This window comes from Gymnoscopelus microlampas (assembly GCF_963454915.1).
Source record: "Gymnoscopelus microlampas genome assembly, chromosome: 22".
Lineage (NCBI taxonomy): Eukaryota > Metazoa > Chordata > Actinopteri > Myctophiformes > Myctophidae > Gymnoscopelus > Gymnoscopelus microlampas.
In genome coordinates, this window is record NC_139959.1 from 42,397,654 (window position 1) to 42,402,861 (window position 5,208).

The following is a 5,208-nucleotide window of genomic DNA, read 5'->3' on the forward strand; positions in this document are numbered from 1 at the left end:
ATTACAGTCATATACTGTAAATATCATTCACAGTAACTCATGTTTTAATCACAGTAATGCACTGCTCATAATACAGTAACTATTTGCAAAATTACAGTTATATATTGTAAATATAATTTACAGTAACTTACATATTATGTACAGTAATAGACTGTAATAGTACTATAACAGTTTGTGTAATTTACAGTGCTCTACTGTAAAAACATTCACAGTAGATTAGTGTCAGTATTACAATAGCCCGGTGTAGAATTACAATACTATACTGTAAACATTGATCACAGTAAGCCACTGTCCATTATACAGTAACTAACTGTGGAAATCACAAAAATTCGTTACAGTGCAGATCTACAAGCTCATAAACTCGGTGCCGCGCTATGAGCTTGTATATCTGCTATTTTTGAATAGCCAAAAGTATAAAATATGGATGAAGTGGTTACACAGATGCGTCCCCCGGTCTTAAAGGGGTTCATCCTGGTCTGGAGCGCCATCTTGTGGTGAGAATAACAATTACAATGTATAGGCATTTAGCACAGTCAGTAGGTTATCAAACTTCAAGTCAAGGAAGGACCCCCAAAATTGATGATTTTGTGGACCCCCATCTGAAAAGGTTTTGTGCCAGGGACCCCCACAAGAGAATTCAAAACTGCAAAACATTTTCCAAACGTTTTCAAAAATAGCAGATGTACAAGCTCGCTTAGTAGATCAGCTATTTTTGAATGGCCGACATATTGATAAAGTGGTCAACACCAACCAATAAAGGGGTCCACACCAGCTACTTTTGGTGGGGACCCCCTGGAGCCATTTCACTAAAATAGTAGTGAATTTGTTTAATGGTATGCTTTGTCCTTTCCAGTGGTGAGCTGTGGATTTTTGAACTAAGGGTACTGTATTTTATGACGTCACGTGCGCGCGCACAGGCATGTGCACATAGCCACTTACTAATACTGTATTCAACATGTGATTATTAATGTATTTATATTTCTTATTATTTTGTTGCATTGTTAATTTGTTGTTTTTATTTTTGTTTCAATTAATCAATTATTTTATTTTCCTTTTAGTTTTATATAAAATCCCTTTACATAGACTCACCCACACATAAGCAGTTAAAATAATCAGACAACTTGTCTTTGTCTTGTCTCAGAGAACTGGGTCCTCTGCTAAGCGATCCCTTCACACTCTGCAGTGCAGAGACTGTTGTCTCTCATTGTGAGAGGAATGTAACACATTCAATTCAAGTCCGTGTCTTTTCTCGAGTAGCCCAATGTTATGCAAAGCAGCCAGGTAGACGCTATTGAGAACGGCTCGCCACTGACGGCGCGAACCTTCAGAGGCTATTGTTTAAACTTTAAGGTGTTAACGACCACCGCTGACGGTGAGTGCATGTGGAGCACGCGCGAGCCCCCAGCCCCCACAGTCTCAGAACTAACGGTACGCCGTACCCGCCCGTACCCCCTACAGCTCAACCCTGGTCCTTTCCACCGCAAGGCTGTGATGTCACCATGTGTGCCTCTAGACTTAGCCCAGCCTGACTGTCGTGTCTGACGTCGAGACAAGACGGGTCTGTCTGTATAGAGACTTGACTATTGTCCCTCTGATTGGGGTGGTTCTCAAAGTGTTTATTGGTGGTGGTGGGGGGGGGGCGAGGGTTCCAGGGGATCCCCAGCAAAATGTGTCTTTTTAAAACCAACATTGAGACTGCACGCGCAGGTGCCTGTTTCATGTATTCTATTCCCAACAGATCCCACAGATGTTGGTTGGTGAGACGCTCCTGGCGAGACATATATAATTCACCCGCCCCGCAACGGTATTGCGCGCCGAGAACAGCTGACATACAAGCTCACCACACGTCGCGGATGAGACCGTTGTGAGCTTGGAGGTCTGCTAATCTCTGCTGCTGTTCTCTGTCCTTCGCACGGCGGAGTATAAATTAGGTTTGAGGGGATGCGGCTGCGAGATCAAGCAGGCTCTGGTGCCGTGATCATAGAGCGCTTCCTCTGCGACTGGAGGCGGGGTTTGGGGGACAACTTGCTTTGAGAATCGCTAGTAAATGGATCACAGTAAACATCCATCCTAAACCTTCTGCTTCCACACTGGGAGGAAAACAGCATCTGAAAGTTTGATGATGGGATGCATTTATACACGTGAGGCTGTGACCAGTGGTGAGCTGTGGATTTTTGAACTAAGGGTACTGTATTTTATGACGTCACGTGCGCGCGCACGTGCGCAGGCATGTGCACATAGCCACTTACTAATACTGTATTCAACATGTGATTATTAATGTATTTATATTTCTTATTATTTTGTTGCATTGTTAATTTGTTGTTTTTATTTTTGTTTCAATTAATCAATTATTTCATTTTCCTTTTAGTTTTATATAAAATCCCTTTACATAGACTCACCCACACATAAGCAGTTAAAATAATCAGACACCTTGTCTTTGTCTTGTCTCAGAGAACTGGGTGCTCTGCTAAGCAATCCCCCTCACACTCTGCAGTGCACATTCAATTCAAGTCCATGGCTTTTCTCCAGTAGCCTAATGTTATGCAAAGCAGCCAGGTAGACGCTATTGAGAATGTCTCGCCACTGACGGCGCGAACCTTCAGAGGCTATTGTTTAAACTTTAAGGTGTTAACGACCGCCGCTGACGGTGAGTGCATGTGGAGCACGCGCGAGCCCCCAGCCCCCACAGTCTCAGAACTAAGGGTACGCCGTACCCGCCCGTACCCCCTAGAGCTCAACCCTGGCTGTGACCACTTTTATTTCATTGCATCTAATGAGAGGTCAGGCTCTTTTGGCCCTGACCTGTGCGCGCATACTGGTTCTTATGAGTGTGACGTTGTCTGGAAATCTATACATCGTCATAGTCATTTTAACCACTTCATCCATTTGTACGTTGGCTATTCAAAAATAGCAGGTCTACAAGCTCACAAATCTTCTCTTCTGGGAGTCCCTGGCACAAAAGCTTTCCAGATGGGGGGTCCGCGGCCAAATACATATCAATTTTGGGGTCCTTGACATGAAACAAATTGAGAACCACTAGCCAACATTGTGTCCAAGCAGTTCTACTTTGATGTTTTTTTCCTGTGGGAATAATGCTGTGTCATCATGAGGCTTGATGCTCATGTGGTGAAGCCATTTCAGCCAACAAGAAACTAGAACCTTTTTCTGTTTTTGGCTATAATGCTGTACCTTTGATTACATTGAAAGTGTTTTTACTGTTTTACTTTTGCTTTTTCAAGGCCTGGGAGTATTCGAAGATCTATTTCAAACTGGAATACAAGGTTGGGTTCTCTGACAATATTAAATATAGATTTCAGCAAAATGTAGCTGTGATTAATACGTCCAAATCTGTGGCATAAATCAGCAGCATCTTTCAAATAATTATCCAAAACGCCCCACATTAATCAAAACTTTATCTGTTAGCGGTTGAACATTTTACTCCTGATGTACGCGTTTACTTGGAATTGGCTTTTGATTAAAAACTCTTTTGCATAGTAATTACCCCTGCGCCAAACCTTGTAATGTCACGTGGTCTGTAGACTACTCTCAAGTTACACGATATCCTGCTTTTCACATGAGAAACTATGAAGTATCCTTTACATTACAGCTATTTCTTCATTTTGAGACATTTGTATTGGCAATTTAATAAGCTTTTTTTTGATAAGGCCTTCATATTAAAGTCAGAATCTCAGTGTGTTGGATATTGAAGCAGTACGATTTTAACGAAACACTTAATTTAATGGTTCAAACGTTAGTACCACGGCCCTTATTCCAACTAGGTATTATGGTGATGATAGCTCAATCACCTGAACTGCATGCTTGTCATCTGTGGACTGATTAAACAGCAGGCGAGAGAGAGAGACAGAGAGAGAGAGATCCCTTCTGCGGGCCTGGTCAATTGAGTTCATATCTGAGCCATTATGTTAGTTTCCTGAGACAGCTAACTGTGGGGGCCTCTGCTCCTCGACCCCTCCCCCCCAATGGACCTCGGCCAGCTGCAAGAAGGACTGTAGTCTTCATTTATGTGGTATGTGCTCTTACCAGGTGAACCACTGGGGGCGCCCTGTCTTTTGGTTTCATAAAGAAAACACATTTTAAACAACAATATATGAACGTGTCTTTTTTTCTTTTCTTTTTTAACTTAAACTTAACTTACACAGGGTGGTTGTATTTTGTCTCCCTGCTCTTCTATTGAGACATTTAGATCGTCTCTAGACACAGGATCTGACACCAAGCGGTCAAGATTCCATTTATCCCGTGAGCAAGCAGGCATGCCCTATTTGCTCAAAATGGTAAAACATTTCAGCACTTACGCATGGTATTTATTGAATACGGTATGCAGTGTCGTAAAAAGTACTCAAATGTTTTACTTGAGTAAAAGTATCAATACTGCAATGTAGAAGTACTCTGTTACAAGTATAAGTCTGGATTTCAAAAAATGACTTGAGTGTCAGTATAAAAGTATTGGTATCAAAATGAATTGGAATCAAAAACTTGAAAAAAAAAGTCCCAAAAGTAGAAAGTACTCATTGTACAGAATGTCCCGTTACAAGTTTTCAAATGTATAAAACATGTTTTGAAAATAGCAGATCTACAAGCTCACAATGCGTCGCATCGCGATGCATTGTCAGCTTGTGGATCTGCTATTTTCAAATGGCCTAAATTTATATAGGATCAACAAAATCGACTAGTAACTAAAGTTTGCAATTATTGCATCCGTGGACAATTATTACATATTAATTTGGGGCTCGTTGACATGAAAATGTCTGAGAACCACTGTAAACAACATAGGAAACAAGCCCTGTGATGGCTGACTCAGCAGCCACACATAGAGACTATAATGTATGGTAACTCTTCCTTTTGGTTTATATATTTAGTGTGTTTATTTTCAGCTGGACATCATTAACAAGTTGAAATGACATCATTTATTATTTGTTTTTCTATGAGTTTATTTGCGTTTGATTTGACTGAGTTTTCTTTGAGTTACCAGTGCTGTGGGAGGTTGCTGACTGACATATATGGACATGATGGGCTGGCCAAAGCAGAGGTGATCAGCTGCTATAGATCTACAGCTAATCTGGACAAATTGGACTGCACCCCAGTCCTCTGTACCATGGGGTGGGGCAGGAGTTTTCAGTGTGTGTTTCAATGGTAGTCTTTGTCTTTTCCCCCTTTTGTGTTAATAGTGGTCTGACCCGTCGCTATATA